Source organism: Vipera berus (genome assembly GCF_964194415.1).
Source record: "Vipera berus genome assembly, chromosome: 6".
Classification (NCBI taxonomy): Eukaryota; Metazoa; Chordata; class Lepidosauria; order Squamata; family Viperidae; genus Vipera; species Vipera berus.
In genome coordinates this window covers 58,700,871-58,719,144 of record NC_138208.1, presented here as the reverse complement: position 1 = coordinate 58,719,144, position 18,274 = coordinate 58,700,871, and the positions used below count along the sequence as shown (strand labels likewise).

The 18,274-nt window shown below is 44.8% G+C and overlaps 1 protein-coding gene across 1 annotated transcript in view; it reads right to left on the bottom strand.

Annotated features, from left to right (window-relative positions):
- EMP1 (epithelial membrane protein 1) overlaps nucleotides 1-732 on the bottom strand; it is a 39,372-nt gene extending 38,640 nt beyond the window's left edge. The window contains exon 1 of the mRNA XM_081330445.1: nucleotides 502-732. The gene's annotated coding sequence lies outside the window, so the exon portion shown is untranslated. The remainder of the gene's footprint in view (nucleotides 1-501) is intronic.
- Between the last annotated feature and the right edge of the window lie 17,542 nt (nucleotides 733-18,274).

Below are 18,274 nucleotides of genomic sequence, written 5' to 3'. Positions count from 1 at the left end.
AACCTATTAATAAAATCTAGTTATCTAATCACAATGGTGGAAAACATGTTACAGTCCACAACCTCTTTTTTCTTTATTCCTGGGTTAAAGAAAAGGGATCTCTCCCAGAAAAAAATAGTTGGACTCTTCACTGTAGCAGTTTCTGCTTCCTGCAGTTCGAATTTGTTACACATTTTGTTTTCCTCACAAGAGAAATTTGCAAATGCAAAAGTTTAATAGTAAAGGAACGTGGCAACTGTGACACTTGCACTTTAGACGCTCTCTTCTCCACAGGAGAGAACAGCAGCCTCTGTAACTGTCTTTTCTTTTGTCTGGGATGCCTGCTAGAAGGGGAGCTGCTGAAATACGTGCATGAACAATCAAAATTTAAAAATCCACTGGAGCCCTCAGTGTGCATGTGGACGAGAGGAAAATCAATCTGCTCCCAGCTCAATGCAAAAATGGGACCTCGCAAAAACAGAGAAGAAACAGGCAGTCAGAGATGTGGAAAAACAGACTTACCTTGGTGAAAGGACTTCTGTGAGGAGACCTTCCTCTGCTTGTCCTCCTGCTGCCTTGAAAACCAGAGATGCACTGTACGGAGTGCCCCAGCTGGTGGGGTTATAAGTTTTCCCAGCTGTTGTATTGGGACATTCAGTTGGGTGGTGTCCTTTGACTTGTGTTTGAGAAGTTTCAATGAATCAGACTCTCTTTACAGGGAGAATGAAAAAAAATAATAATAATCCACTCCACCCTGTTTTCTTGGATCTGAGCCAGAAACTGCTGGGCGGGAACCGGCAAAGTCTCTTTCTTCATGACTCAGTGCAGCAAAAGCAGCACTGAGAGAAGACTGTATAAAAACGAGAGACTTCCAGCCCGATGAGTAATAAAAGAGGGAACAAAAACTCAAGCTCTGTCTGCTTAAGGATAAAAAGAATTCTCGTTGCCAATGATAATAGATAAACAAACACCAACAGATATAAATATTGCAAAAATGCCAACAAAAACTGGTGATAGTCTCATGAGTCATGCTCCAACACCACCCTCCTTGGCCACAGTGTGGAGAATGTTGACCATTCATAAAAAAACAGCACTGGGAGGGGAGTAGAGGGGGCATGGAATGTGGTAAACTTTGGCTTATTGGAATGTCAAGTTCTCCAATTTCAGGGTGTGACCATCATGGAGTCCTCTGAGAACACTGTGACCCCAGCTCATATCTTCAATTTCAGAATGCATATGCTTATTCAGAGCTAGAATTTGATGTCTAGCCATGGGCAAATCATGGGCGATAACTGTTCCCTAATGGCTCCAGATTTGAAACTTTAGGCAAGATGTTTTAAGAATCCATTTACAGTAGCGAGATCATTTCTTTCTTCCTAATATCACTGCTGCATCTTCATTTGCTATTTACATCCAGTCATAAAACTTGCCCAGAGGGAGAGCACATACAAGTGATTGTTGATCTCCTTAGAGAAATTGCAGAGGACTTAGCCATATCAACCACCCAAAAAACTGAGTACTAGGGTATGAGCAATATAGGCATGGCTCTATTGTTATAAATATAGCAATGTCATGTAATGATTAAGGGGTTGAACTATGAAAAAGGAAGCCAAAGTTCAAGTCCACCTGCAGCCATAAAAATTCACTGGGTAACTTTGAACCTCTCAATCCAATCTACTCTCCAGGTTGTTATTCTGTGTGGGGGGGTGGAGAAATGGAGGAGGGATACTAACTCTGTTGCCTTGAGTTTCTAGAGGAGAGGTGGGATGCAAATAAAAGAAACTACTGTACCTGAGACAAAATACAACCATATAGGCCAATATACAGACTTTCCGAAGGCTATGATTCGGAATTCTCAAATATTTCATTGGACCATATTGTTTATGTTTAGTTTATATTTGTTGTTTTTTTAATTCTTTATTTTCTTAAGAGCCCCGTGGCAGAAAGGCACAAAAGGTATCGTATAAATATCAAACAGATAGAATTCTAGATCCTCAAAACAACCAAGCTGCCTTGTATTGATTCACCTTTGTCTTTACAAAGTCAAGTGAAATAAAATGATAATACTTGCAGAAGTAGCAGCAAAGGACTAAAACTGAACTGGCACCTTCAGGAGCTTTTTCTGTGTTGTAGCATGAGGATTAACCAAGGACATTGTCAGAATCCATTTATATCCCATTCATAAATCCCTATCTGTATGTTCTAAAATCTTACACCCCCATTCCCAAGGAGGAGGAGAGAAGATGTTAATTGGCCATTCTTATCCATTTGATGCAAGGGTGTTTATTTCAGCCTGCCTGGAGGCCATCATTAGACCAGGGGAAGAATCTTTGAACTGAGAAGAATAAAGAAAGGGAGGGGGGAGAGATCTGGTTTGTATCTCCGATTAGAATCTGAAAGGGAGGAAGGAATGTCGTAAAGGCAAAAAAGATCCCTCTTCCCTTGGAAGATTTTGACACCTGAACCTTAATTGATCCGGGACTGACCAAATGGACTGAGGGGAGGGGGTTTCACTCAGGGACACTTTAAAACTATCAATCTGTAACACAGTTTTCAGATCCTGTCTAGTTTTCCACTGGCAATCATGTTTTAGTAAAAGCTCCTTATTGGATAATCCTGTCTCCAAGAGTTCTTCTTCCCTAAGATGTAGATTGGGGCGGGTCCTGACATTAGACAGGATCTGCAGTAAGAGTCAACCTGGAAGGAAAAACCTTACCAGGGGACTTTGCAAAAAATACAATGTCTAACGATGAAGCAAGGCAGAAGGAAAGCCCCATGGCAAGGGAGTTTTTCCCCCCAACCGAAACCCCACCAACGGTCGGAAGCTGAAGCATCAGATTCCTCCAGGGAAGAGGTGGCGGAGACACATGACTGTAAACCGCGGTGGTTGATGGGCATTGGAAGGAAAAGTGAGTGGGAAAAGGCATCGACGGAAGTGACCCTGAGGTGGGGCAGCCACCAACCTGAATGGAGAGCTCCCTGCATGTCAGTGAAAAGGAGTGGATCCTAGAGAGAGCTGTTGACCTGATGAAGAAAACCCTTAGCTCACTAAGAGAGGAGAAAGCTGAGTACCGCAGCTGCAGCAGCGCCTGGGGCCGCAACTGGAGAGACAGTGGAGGGGGGGATCCGGTACCTGCAACACCGGGGCCGTCCGCTGGAACAGGAGTTGCTGCCTCAGTAATACCCTCCCCCAGAACCACAGATGGGGATCGGGATGAGGGGCAATACCGCCCACTGCACAGACAATGATCCATTCAAAGACTTCCACCCCTGGAAGCAAAATTCAGGGGGGAGCCACCACGCTTGGGGTTTTTCCTAACCCAAGTCCTCAGCTATATGGAAGAATATGGACGGGACATCCCCAGTGACAAAGCCCGCATCCGTATTGTACAATCCGCCCTGGATGGACCAGCTGCAGACTGGGTGGTGAACCTGCATGATTCCAACACCCCAGAACTCAACGACTTCAACCGATTCATGTCATCCTTGAGGAGGAGGTTCGAGGATCCTTTGGCTGATTGTAAGGCCCAGGAGAGAATCAAAACAGTCAGGCAGGGCAGACGGCCAGTGGCTGAATATACCCAAGAATTCCGAGCCATTGCCAGCAAGCTGAACTGGCCAGAAGATATCCTCCTTAGCCATTTCAAAGACAGGTTAAACTACGACCTGTATGATGCTTGCCTGTCTCGAGGAGACCCACACCATCTCAATGACTGGTATGCCCTGGCAGAGGAGGCAGAGATAGACTACTGAAGAAGCACCACCGGGGAAAACCATGGGCCCTCCCACAACCTGAGCAAACACGCAAGGGGGAAAAACCACTGTCCACAGCTAAAAAATCAACAGGCTGTTTCAAATGCAGGAGAGAGGGTCACCGCACCGCAGAATGCCGCTCAAAAGTCCCCCCAGTGTAAATCAGAGGCATCACCCTCCAAGAAACTAGGGAAGCCCCAAGGCAACCCAAAAGAATCTTCCATGAAGGGGACAGAGGCTGTAGAGTCCACAACCTCTGCCAAAAACTGGGATTGGATTCCGGCCTACACTGCAGGAGCGGTGGACACCTCAGAAGACAGCTTAGAGGGAGAACCTTTGGTAAGTGGATCCATTCCACCCATCCTTAAGACAGTGAGTATATTAGCTTCCTCTATGCCTGAAGCCGTCAAAGTAAAAGTAAAAGTAAAATGGCATGGGTCCGGATTATTTACGGGAGTACCTTTTGCCGGCGTTAACTTCCCATCGTCCTGTGTGCTCCCACAGAGAGGGCCTCCTCAGGGTGCCGTCGGTCAGGGAATGTCGACTGGCGGCCCCCAGGGGGAGAGCATTCTCTGTGGGCGCGCCTGCCCTCTGGAATCAGCTCCCTGTTGAGCTCCGGATGTCTCCCGACCTTCGCTCTTTCCACCGTGACCTGAAGACTTGGCTATTTGAACTTGCTGGCCTGGACTGAGGGACTGGGATTTTAGATTTTAAATTTAAAATTTTACATTTTAGAACGTGTTTTATTGTTTAGGGCTACTTGGTTTAATTTATTTTAATTTTTGTATATTATGTGTTGTATATAGTGTTTTAATTGCCCTGTACACCGCCCCGAGTCCTTTGGGAGATGGGCAGTATATAAATCCAAATAATAAATAAATAATAAATAAATAAAAGCCCTAATAGACTCTGGTTGCACCCACTGCCTCATCAGCCCAACGCTGGTAGAGAGATTGAGCATCCCAGTGAGGAGACTAAAACAACCAATCTCCTTTAGTCAATTAGATGGATCAATAGCAGTGGGGACTAGCTACCCTAGCCACCTTACCAATTCACCTGTCCCTGGGGTCTCATGAGGAAGACATAACATTTATAGTGGCCCCAGGCATGGAATGCCCAATGATTTTAGGACTGGAATGGCTGAAGAAATTGACCCCCAGGATAAATTGGAGGACAGCAGAACTCAACTTCCCAGAGGGGGAGCATAGGAGCTTAAAACCCCAAAGTATCCCCCCAACCCAAACAGAGGAGTCAGCATCGGTGGGGGAAGAGAAGGGGTTACCAGAAATACCAGAGGAATACAGGGACCTTGCTGAAGTTTTCAGTGAGGAATGGGCAGATGAGCTTTCCCCCCACCACCACCCCACAGCCTGCGCTATAGAATTCAAACCCAGGGCAAAACTCCCAAAGCCCAGGATGTATGCCATGAGCCCAAAGGAGATGGCGGAGATGGAGAGATTCATAAAGAAAAACTTAGAAAGAGGATTTATTGAGCCTGCCAAACCCAAAGTGGCCACCCCGGTTCTGTTCAGGGAGAAGAAGGATGGTTCTTATCATTTATGAGTGGACTATAGGTCTCTAAACACAATTAGTGAATGTAATCAGTATCCCCTACCCCTAATGAAGAATATGCTATCCCACCTATGGAAAGGAAGGATTTTTACCAAACTAGACCTGAGAGAAGCATATTACTGCATTAGGATTAAGGAAGGAGATGAATGGAAGACTGCATTCAATTGCCCAATGGGTTGCTACCAGTTCAAAGTACTGCCATTTGGACTGCAAGGGCCCCCACAGTCTTTATGCAATTAATTAATGACGTGCTAAGAGAGCACCTATATAAGGGGGTCCTGGTTTACCTAGATGACATCCTTATCTTCACTGAGACCAAAGAGGAACATATCAAACTAGTCAGAGCAGTCCTGAAAAAGTTGCGGGCTGCCCACCTATATGCTAAACTATCAAAATGTGAATTCCACCAGGAAATAATAGACTATCTGGGGTATCGCATATCCACAGAGGGCATCGAAATGGACCCTGAGAAAGTCAGGGCAGTATTAGAATGGGCACCCCCCCCCTGCACACGAAAGCAATTGCAAAGTTTCCTGGGGTTTACAAATTTCTACCGCTAATTCATCCCTTCATTTGCCCAAATAGCCCTGCCCCTCACAAACTTGTTGAAAATGAAGGGGGGGTTCCCAGTGAAACCCAGCCAACCTCTGAAGTGGACAATGTAATGTCAAGCAGCTTTTGAGAGGCTAAAGAGACTTTTTTCTGCTGAACCTGTCCTGAGACACCCAGATCCAGATAAACCTTTTGTAATACAGGCAGATGCTAGCGATATAGCGGTGGGAGCCATATTATTACAGGAAAATGATGAGGGGGCATTGCAACCATGTGTATATACATCCAGGAAACTCAAGGAGACAGAACAATGTTGGCCCACGTGGGAAAAGGAGGAGTATTCGGTGAGATGGTCATTACTTACATGACACCAGTTCCTGGAAGGAAATAAAATCCCCTTCCAGGTCTGGACAGACCACAAAAATTTGGAAGCACTAAAATCACCAAGGAAACTCACTCTTAAGCAAGCCCGTTGGTCCCAACATTTTCACCGATTCAATTTCACTCTCAAACACTTACCGGGGGGGAAGAATTTCCTGGCAGATGCATTATCTCGCTTGCCCCAATATAACAGCACATGGGCCACTGACTCTAAACCACTTGTGCCTGAACAACAACTGGCAGCACCAGTCACCACCAGGGCCCAAGCTAAAATGAAGCCAAAGGTGGATAGCCAAACTGGAATAGAATTCTGAAAGTCTTTGGAAAGTAATGAATGGTTCCAGGGAAATAGACATGTGTGCACAATTAAAGATGGACTACCCTGGGTGGGTGAGAAGTTATACATACCTGCCACCCAGAGGATCAATTTCATGCAACTGTGCCATGATACAAAATCAGCAGGGCATTTTGGGTTTGTAAGAACCTTACACTTAACTAAAAGGCAATTTTGGTAGCCATCCATGAAAAAGGACATAGAAAGCTATGTGGGCAGCTGTCAAATTTGCGCGATGGCCAAGAAGCTGCAAGGGAAATCGCCAGGACTGTTACAACTGGTGGTGAACCCCTCAGCCCCATGGAAAGAAATAGCTATGGATTTTATAGTGGAATTACCAGAAAGCAATGGGAACACGGTAGTCTGGACTGTCACAGATCTGTTTTCTAAACAAGTGCATTTCATACCTTGCCTAAAGATCCCTACCGCAAAAAACTTAGCAAAACTTTTCGTACAGCATATTTACAGATTGCATGGGGCACCACAATGCATCATATCTGATAGAGGGGTGCAATTTACGTCGGCATTTTGGAAAGAATTTTTATCCCTTTTAGGAACCACCCAAGGACTGAAATCTAGTCATCACCCTCAATCGAACGGTCAATGTGAAAAGTCTAACTCAGTACTTGAGCAATATCTAAGATGCTTTATTAACTTCCAGCAAACAAACTGGACGGACCTACTGCCTTTTGCAGAAGTGGCATATAATAATGTAGTCCACTCCAGCACAGGTTACACTCCTTTTCAAGTAGCTACCAGTCAAAGTTTCAACCCCATGCCAGAACTAACCCCAACTGAACCAGTAATTCCCGAACTGAAGGAATGGATTGCTCAATTACAAAACATCTGGCCAATCATTAGGAAAGCTTTAGATGAAGCTAGACAAGCATACAAGACACAGGCAGACAAAAAAAGAGTCGATCCCATACCATTCAGGGTGGGAGAGATGGTATATTTATCCACAAAATACCTTAAATCACTAGGTAAAGGTAAAGGTAAAGGTTCCCCCGCACATGTGTGCTAGTCGTTTCCGACTCTAGGGGCCGGTGCTCATCTCCGTTTCATAGCCGAAGAGCCAGCGCTTGTCCGAGGACATCTCCGTGGTCATGTGGCCGGCATGACTAGACGCCAAAGGCGCACGGAACGCTGTTACCTTTCCACCGTAGTGGTCCCTATTTTTCTACTTGCATTTTTACATGCTTTCGAACTGCTAGGTGGGCAGAAGCTGGGACGAGTAACAGGCGCTCACTCTGCTACGCGGCACTCGGGATTCGACCCGCCAAACTGCCGACCTTCCGATCGACAAGCTCAGCGTCCTAACCCACTGAGCCACCGCGTCCCTCTTAAATCACTACAACCCTGTAAAAAACTCAGACCAAAATATATTGGACCTTTTCCAATTAAAAGAATCATAAACCCAGTAACAGTTGAAATAGGACTACCCAAAAATCTTAGACAAATACACCCAATTTTTCACTGCAGTTTACTAAAAAGAGAACAACAGTCACCCCTACAAACAAAAACCCCACCACCACCACCTCCCATCATGGTGGAAGGAGAACAACACTCTGAGGTGAAGGAAATCAAAGTAGCTTGGAAACACCTCCCCTCCTCATAAAATGAGTGGGTCAATAAACACCACGTTAAAGCACCAAAGTTGCTTAAGAGGTTTCATACAGAATATCCTAACAAACCGGGCTAACATTTATGTTTTATTTCCTCTACAGATAGACCTATCTTTCTTTTAAGGGGAGCAGATTGTCAGAATCCATTTATATCCCATTCATAAATCCCTATCTGTATGTTCTAAAATCTTACACCCCTCACTGGATTCTGCCATTCCCAAGGAGGAGAAGAAAATATGTTAATTGGCCATCCCTATCCATTTGATGCAAGGGTGTTTATTTCAGCCTGCCTGGAGGCCGTCATTAGACCAGGGGAAGAACCTTTGAACTGAGAAGAACAAAGAAAGGGAGGGAGGAGAGATCTGGTTTGTACCTCCGATTAGAATCTGAAAGGGAGGAAGGAAATGTCGCAAAGGCAAGGAAGTTCCCTCTTCCCTTGGAAGGTTTTGACACCTGAACCTTAATTGATCCAGGACTGACCAAATGGACTGAGGGGAGGGGGTTTCACTCGGGGACACTTTAAAAGTATCAATCTGTAACACAGTTTTCAGATCCTGTCTAGTTTTCCACTGGCAATCATGATTTAGTAAAAGCTCCTTCTTGGATAATCCTGTCTCCAAGAGTTCTTCTTTCCTAAGATGTGGTTTGGGGTGGGTCCTGAGAGACATTTTGTAGTTTGGGACAAAAAGCAGTAGAGTTTCCAAAACAGCTATGTATGCATCCAACTGAACTTCATAAAGCCACAATTGTTAATAAATGAAGTGTTCTTTATACATTACAATTATTTTAGATGCCATGCCTCATTAATGTTGGTGACTATACTAAGTATTGTTACTACACCCTTAAATGTCCATCCTAAATTATGAGACTTGGATGTGCATTTCAGAGTCCAATAATAACTCTCATCATGGTCATTCCCAATTATTCGGCTCAGTCTGCACACCTGTCTAATAATAACAATAATATCTTCCAATTAGGATGTCTAACTAGCTCTGGTCCCTTGCATCCCTGAGGTAGTATTAAGATGTGAACTGGAAGGTAAAGGAATCAGCAAGGAGGACCCAGTGTTCATTACTGACTTTCACTTTTCCATCAGATGGTTGTTACAATACAGTCCATAACTGGTGACTTATGAATTTGATAATAAGATACAGTAGATTGTGAAAAGCAGGCAATTATGATATAACCTCAGAAGGAAAGGTAAAACACAACTGCTGTTAAGAAGATTAGAAACCACTTCCTTATTACATTTTCTTTTTTTTTCCTTTTCTATTTCTTTTCCTTTGTTTCTTTTCACTTTCTTATTACTTTTCCCTATTTTATTCTCTTCAGTTCAAAATCTGTGTTGTGTTTATTTTGTTGAAAATTTCTATATATATTTTTTTTTAAAAAAGAAAAGGAAATAAGCCATAAAGCCTTTTCTATCTTTTCCTGAATATCTGATTCAATACTAGGTCTTAACACTAGAAATTCCTCTACCCAGCTGTCAACAGTTTTTACTCATTTATTTATTTATTTGTCCCACCTTTATTATTTATATAAATAATTCAAGGTCGAGAACATACCTAATACACCTTTCTTCTCCTATTTTCCCCACAACAACAATCCTATGAGGTCAATTTGGTTGGGAAAAAGTGACTGGCCCAAAGTCACCCACCCAGTTTTCATATCTAACGCAGGACTAAAATGCAGTCTCCTGATTTCTAGCCTTGAATCTTCACCACTAAACCAAACTGTCTCTCAGTTCCTAATTGTTCCTAGAATTCATTTAAACCTTGGGCAGATAAATGTATGCAAACCTTTCATTAACTTTGTTTAATTTGATTAGCTTCTCCCAGACACCCGTTGAAGGAGTTCAACTTTTCAACTCTCTCCCCCAAGTTACCAAATAGATGTGTTCACACTATGTGAAACCTGCTCTCATTATTTAATTCTAAAATACAGCAGGCAATAAAAGGTTACATGAATATAAGCTGTTTAATAGGAAAATCAATATAGTTGCAGAAAATACAAGCTGTGCCTTTCACATCCAGGGTAACCGGCCACTCACAAGTTACAACTTGTCACAGTAATATATATTTGTCTGAATGCTGTATGATTCGTTATAACTTCATTCATCACATTTACATAAATTAAATGGAGACCTGTGTATATATGCATAGTAAAATGATATGTTCTATCTCTTTTTCATCACATATCATCAGAGCCTTTTTTCTTCTTTTGCTGAGCAGGGTTTGGAAATTATAATTTCCAGAGAACAGCAGAGAAGAAAAGAACCATTTATTGTTCCTTTGCCACATCTTTCAATCTCCCTCAGCAACTGTTCTGAAGTAAATGTAGGTCTGGAAAAGGATGGAAATGGGATGGAAAAATAAGGGTCTTGAAGTAAGACCAAATCTCTGCTTCCTGCTGCTCTCTATACTTTGTGTGTGAATTATGTCCTCCTGGTGTGCCTTTTAAAATGGGGAAATAGCAGCTAAACAGAGAAGATGTTCAATTACTGTCTGCTTTGGAACTACTGCGAACAGTCAACTTGTTTACAAAAGTTCAGAAAGACTGAAACACAAAGGCTTTTAGGAAAGGATCATTGGAAGTTGAAGTATACTGCTCAAAAAAATAAAGGGAACAGAAAATAAGACATCCTACAATTAAATACAGTACATTGTGTTGTTTAAGTGTTCCCTTTATTTTTTTGAGCAGTATACTATTTTATTATTGTATATAAGGCATGCACAAGATCTGAAGATATCCATGTGATATCTATGGCATTCTACAGAAACATGTGATGTCCTTCAGAACACTGTGATGAATTGAATTTCTCATGCGCAAACCATCAGGGCTACATATAAGAGGCTTCATTGATGCCATAGGGGGATGGAGACAGAGTGTTCCAGTTTTGTATGTGGAATGTGTAACATTCCCCCCTCCCATGACTCACTCTTTTGAAGCAAAAAGTAGGTTTACCATCATATCTATATCACTTTTATGTACTGTAAGTATACTGTGAAGCAGTAATATGCAGAAGTGTGTACATAACAACTCTTTTAAAGCAGTTGTATTATTTCCCAGGTTAATATAACTGCTCTCTATAGTTACCCTAAGTCTTGGGAAAAGATATATTTGATTTAACTTTAAGGAGTTGCAGAGATGCTATACGTTTGCATCCCTACTCACTTCTTTGCCTTCAAAAATAAAGCATTGCCAGGCCCTAGTAACCGATCTTCTATCTGAGGACTACTATGAGAGAATCACTAGTGAGCCTGCACAGAGATATTTGGCAAACTGTCCACTTTTTTAGGATTCTGAGAGGTTTCTTTTCTCAAATCATGCTCCCCTCTCAAGTCTACAACTAGCTCTTAAGCAACTTCTGCAACTCCATGTGGATCTACCCCTCCAACCACCAAGCAAAATTTCTCAAACATGGATGGAAAAAAGCATGGCCTGGAGAATCTCCCTGCTCTATCTTGTGACATGGTCAGATTATGCCATTCTGATCCTTAGATGTGGAAATTTACCCTTGATCACATAGCAATTTCTATTTTAATTGAATCCGGCTGTGTGACCAGTCAGGATTTTGAATACAGTTACACAAACATTTCAAAAATTTAATTTAATTTAATTTGTATGGCCACCCACTCCAGAAAACTTTGGACAGCTTACAAAATTAAAAAAATAACAGCAAAACAATCAAAATAGTTAAAATGCACATAAAGAAGCAGCCTGGACGAAAACAAGTAGAGCAACAAACTACTAGACAGTATAGTGTAGTGGGTTCTGGAATGCAGGAAAGACGCCAGGCCGATGAGTACAGCATAGCGGCTCTTTATTGGTGGTAGAAACTATACTGGGAAAATAGGGGTTACCTGTACCTTTATATACCTGGCCAGGTATGCCCTCAGCCAATCAGTTTAAACCTTAGTTTCCCACCGAAACTAACCGGCCACAGCAGTTTCAGTACAGCACCACCTGGTGGTATCGGCTATGCTGTGGCTTACTGTATCTCTTAAACTCCCATACAAAACACCCCTTACCCCTTTAAGAACAAACAATAGTTTCGATAGAGTGAACAGCAATTAACTACAATACAGTAACAACAGGCTTAACAACGACACACCATAATACCATGCCCTTCCGCCTCCCCTCATGTCCACACACATTCGGCGAGATAGGCGGGTGGTATATGAGTGCTGGATGACCGTCTTAGGGGTTTCCCCCCTGTCCTGGACAGCAGAGTCAGTGGCTGAGTCCTGGCTGGCCATTTTTGGTTGACCCACCCCAGAGTCTGACCCTGTGGCCGGGTTGTCGTGATGGACCTGGGCCGGCTGTTGCCCAGGCCGGGCAGGGCTCTCTGGCAACAGTAGTGGGTCCGTGAGGTCCTCCTCGGGCTTGGGTCCAATTGTCTGTTGGTAGGGTTGATAGTGATGATTTGTGGATGATGGAGGGTGGTCCTCCAGTTGGTTGTTCTATGACCTTTCAGGAACCCGTTTCCTGACTTGGTATATGTGTCATCTGATCTGTCGGCCCCCCTCCACCCCTACAATGTAGGATAAGGGCCCGGTTCTGTCAACCACCACCCCCAGAATCCACGCATGTCCCGGACTGTAGTTCCTGGCCCAAACCAAGTCATCGGCATGTAGCTCCCCAGGGGGTTTGGGTTGCTCAGTCTCCACAGCCACTCTGTCAGGGTGGAACCTGTCCAATTTGGTGATGTGGCGCCTACCCCAATGAAGTTCCGGTGGGCTCTTCCCCGTGGCTAACAGGAATTGTGCCAACCTGTGATGCCAGTCACCGCTGATGATGCACCTCAACACGTCCTTGGTCGTTCGCACCATGCGCTCTGCTTGTCCATTGTGACATGCCTAATCAAGTTGGCTTTCGTGAATGCCTGGAAATCAGCAGAGGTGAATTGAGGCCCATTATCTGAGACCAACATGTCAGGGAGGCCGTGTGTGGCAAAGAGCACCCTGAGCACTTGGATTGTTTTGGCCGTGGTCATATTAGTGACTGGCACTACCTCTAGCCATTTGGAGTGGCTGTCTACCACCACTAGGAATACCTGTCCTTGGAAAGGACCAGCATAATCAATGTGGACCCTGGACCAGGGTCTGTGTGTTGCCTCCCATTTGTGGACAGGCGCATGGGGCAGCTCTGGCCTGGACCTTTGGCAGGTGTAGCAACTGTGTACCCGTTCTTCTATTGTCTTGTCTAGACCTGAGCACCACAGGTAACTCCTAGCTAACGCCTTCATCCTAATTATGCCTGGGTGCCCTTTGTGTAATGACTGTATGACTCTGTCCCTCAGTGTCTCCGGAATGATGACCCTACTACCCCACAACAGGTATCCCTTGTGGGCAGACAATTCATGCCTCCTTGTGAAGTAAGCCTGGAATTTTGGGCCTGGACTCTTCTCTTGCCACCCCGTGACTACCCAAGACTGAACCCTGCTCAGGATTCTGTCTGATGTTGTCTCAGCAGCTATGTCCTTTGCATGTAGGGGGCATTCGGGTAGGTCCTGGATGGCCAGTATTTGGGCTGCTGGCGCCAGATCGGGTTCTGAGTTTGCTAGGGGTAACCTACCTAACCCATCTGCATGGCCCATTTCTTTGCCTGGTTTGTGAACCAGTTTATAGGTGTATGCAGATAGGAATATGGACCACCTGAGCATCCTTGGGGATAGAATTTGGGGGGTTTGTTTGTCTGTAGTGAACAACCCCAATAGAGGCTTATGATCAGTGAATATGGTGAACTCCCTGCCATAGAGGTACTCATGGAATTTTTTGACCCCAGCCACTATTGCCAGGGCTTCCTTGTCAATCTGGGTGTAATTCCTTTCTGCCCCTGACAATGTTCTGGAGTAATATGCGATGGGCACCTGTTCCCTGTTTCCTTCTAGGTGACTCAGCACTACGCCCACTCCATAAGGGGAGGGATTGCAAGTGATGCAGATGGGCTTTGACTCAATGAAGTGTGTGACTGTAGATTTGCTGGAGAGTAATTCTTTTAAATTTTTAAAACTTTTTTCGTATACCTTGGTCCAGTTCCATGCAGCCTTCTTCTCTAGGAGCCTGTGCAAGGGCTCAGCTATCGCTGCCTTCTGGGGGAGGAAAGAGTGGTAGAAGTTTAGGAGCCCAAGGAAGGCTTGCAGTTCTGCCTTGTTCTTGGGGGTGGGGGCCATTTTGATTGCCCTCACCTTGGATTCTGCAGGGTGAATCCCTTTGGCATCAATTTTAAAACCTAAAAATTCTGTGGCTTTAACGCCAATGCAGCACTTGTCTCTTTTTAATTTGAGACCTGCAGAGCGAAACCTACCTAAAACTGCCTGCAATCTCTCAGCCAACACCTCTTCTGTGTCCCCTGCGATGAAGACATCATCAAAGTAAGGGCATACCCCTGGAATGCCCTTTAGAGTCCGCTCCATTACCTCCTGGAATATTCCTGGAGCTACACTGACACCAAACTGCAAATGGTTAACTCTGAAGGCTCCTCTGTGCATGACTATTGTTTGGGCGTCTGCTGTTTCCTGGGTAACCGGCAGCTTCCGGTACACCTGTGTGAGATCCAGCTTTGCGAAGATGGCGCCACCTTGGAGAGAAGCAAGAACGTGGCTGACCGTTGGAACCGAGTAAGCGTGCTGATTAAGGGCCTGATTTATCATGCACTTATAATCAGTGCAGATTCTCACTTCCCTGTTGGATTTGAGGGGGGTAACTATGGGAGTCTCCCACTCTCCCCCTTCTACCGGCTGTAAAAACCCCTGTTCCACTAGCTTATCTAGTTCGCTCTCAATCTTATGTTTGAGCGTGAAGGGGACTCCCCAGAGTTTGATCCTCACGGGTAGGACGTTGGGGTTCAGTTTAAAGGAGATGGGGGGCCCGGTGTATCTGCCTAATTTGTCATCGAATATGTCTGCAAACGCTTTGCAGACAGCTTCGATGCTGTTGGCCTGGGTGCTGTGGATGCCTGAGATTCCTATGCCTAGGGCCTTAAACCAGTCAAACCCGACTAGGCTAGTCCTCCAGCCCTCGACCATGAGAATATCCAAGTGCCCTTGGAAGTTCTTGAACCGCACCAAAAGGGTAGCCTCCCCCTTGATTTTTACGGGGGCGTGTTGGAAATCGGTTAAGGTTATGCTGGAAGGCCTCAATTTGGCCCACCGCTTGCTCCGGCCGCACACAAGTTTAAAGGTTTCATGTGAAATTACTGAGACTGCAGAGCTGGAGTCAAGCTCCATTTTTCAGGGAATGCCTTGCAAATGGATGTCCAGTTTAATTTTGGGGGTGAGCAGCTGGGGGACCCCTGTATTGCAGATGGCCCTCCGGCTTTTGAAATCGTCTATGGTAGTGCGCTGATAGACCCCAGTACCTTTCAGCGACGCGTCCTCTGGATGGAGCTTGTGTAGGCCATCTCAGGAACGGTTACGGCAGACCACTGTGATGTGGCCTGTCTTCCCGCAGGCCCAACATGTGGCTGTCTGGAACTTGCAGGTCACCCTTGCATGGTTCCTGCCGCAACTGGCACACTTGGGGGAGGTTGTGCCGCAGCCGGCACACTTGGGAAAGGTTGCTGGCTTCCGCTGGGCCCCCTGGTTGCCGTGACATTGCTGTGGTTGCTCTGACCTCCGGTGAACCAAGTCGATTTCGGCCTCCCCGTCCGCTTTGCCGGTCCCACTGTACGCAGCATTCACCAGGTGAATGGATCCTTCTAGCCTGCTACGTTGGGGGGGTTGGACCGCGTGTACTGCGCCGCTGGCCACCTCGTTGGCCAAGACCTCGTCCTAGGCATCTTGGAGGGTCAAGTTGGGCCTTGCAAACAGTCGCTGTTGTAGGCACTTGTCACATAGGCCGCACACGAGCCAGTCGCGCAGCCTCTCGTCCAGGTTGCTGAACTTGCACAGGCGTGCAGCCTCTCGCAAGGCCACGATGAATTCTGACACTGACTCACCTGGCCATTGAAACCTCATTTCGAACTGGCCCCACCAGGCCAGCTCAGACATTCGTGGCCAGAAGTGAGCATTCAGCTTCTCGGCTAGGTCTCGGTACACGACGGTCACTATCGGTGTTGGCACGAACAGACTGATGGCCAAATCATAGGTTGCGGGGCCACTCATGCAGAGCAGGGCCGCCGCTTTCTGGCCATCTTCTGTGATCTGGTTGGCCCGGAGGAACCCCTCAACCTGCCCCAGGTGTGAGGCCCATCGTTCGGGGTGGTGGATGTCAAATTCGTGGATTTGGCTGATCTGTGCCATTCTGCTGCATCTGGTTCAGAAGTCCTGCTTCGGAGGTGACCGCTAGTGTGGTGACTAGCCGGTCGTTGATGGGGGGGAAAGATGCCTCTTTCCTTCAGCAAGCGATGCCGTCCCCGAGTGAATTCAGCTCTTAGGTGAAGCAGGATCCCACCTTCGTTGCCACTATTGTGTAGTGGGTTCTGGAACGCAGGAAAGACACCAGGCTGATGAGTACAGCATAGCGGCTCTTTATTGGTGGTAGAAACTGTACTGGGAAAATAGGGGTTACCTGTACCTTTATATACCTGGCCAGGTACGCCCTCAGCCAATCAGTTTAAACCTTAGTTTCCCACCGAAACTAACTGGCCACAGCAGTTTTGGTACAGCGCCACCTGATGGTATAGGCTATGCCGTGGCTTACTGTATCTCTTAAACCCCCATACATAACAGACAGGATCCTACCAATATGTAACAACCACATTAACCTCAGGGCTTGGACAGAACCAAAGTTTTAAGAACCTTCCACACCTCCAGAAGATTGGGCACATCCACAACTTTGGAGTCATATTATTCCAGACGGGCAGGGATCACAATAGAGAAGGCATGTTTCCTCAGTCCTACATCATGGCAACATTTAATTGAATGGATCTGGAGTTCACCCACTCTGCCTGGGTGGGAGAAATAATTGGAGATAGGTGGTCACCCAGATAACCAGGCCCTATGCCATGAAGGGGTTTAGAAGAGTACGTTGAACCGCCAGTTAAAATAACAATTATTTTAAATTTGAAATGCCCAAATGGAGTATGAGATAGATAATTTACATTCAGAACAGGACATTTCAAATGAAAAACCCTTGTTTCACACTCAATAAGAGATATTTCAATTTCATGCTCAAAACATTTTCAAAGTTATTAAAACAACCTGTTTTTTATGCAAGACAACTGTTTCATATTCAAAAGGGGCAGTTTGAATTTTTACAGGTTTGAAGGCAAACCATTTCGTACATTACTATTTGTGACCCTTCAAAACAGGTAAGAGAAATTGGAATCAGTAACGCCTACTGTACATAAATAGTAAAAGAAGTAACTAAGGCAGCTTTAAGCATGCAACAAAAATAAATAGAAACATGCTTGGGAGCCAAGCTTGTTAGTTACATGCATATGTATAACATTTAATGTAAATTTAATTTAATAGTTCTTACATTAATAAATTAAATTAAATGTTAAATTAAATTAAATTGCAAAATTAAATTACTCGTCATATTTCTAGGTCACCCAACCCCCAGATTACTCTGGCTGATCAAACTCATATTTAGTCATATATGTAGATCATTTGAAATTAGTGGCTTATCAGACATCTCCATCTACTCTTGACAAATTTGATTCAATTCAGAGGTAATGCCCCTGAGTTTTTAAATGCACCTATGCAATACCTAGTTATAGGCAGAGCCCAAAATTTCTATTGCTAAGCAAAACAGTTTATAAGTGAGTTTTGCCCCATTTTGTAACATTTCTTGCCACAATTATTAAGTGAATCATTGCAGTTGTTAAGTTACTTACACAGCTGTTAAGTGAATCTGACTTCCCCATTGACTTTGCTTGTCAGAAATTCACAAAAGGTGATCACATGACCCTGGGACACTACAATCGTCATAAAGATGAACCAGTTGCCCAGTGTTTGAATTTTGATTGCATGACCATGGGAATGCTGCAATGGTCATGTGAAAAATGGTCATAAGTCACTTTTTTCAGTGCTGTTGTAACTTCAAACAGTCACTAAAAGAGCTATTGTAAGCCGAGGACTACCTGTATACTTCAAGAATACTCCCAGTATGGATCTCTACACATTCTTTCT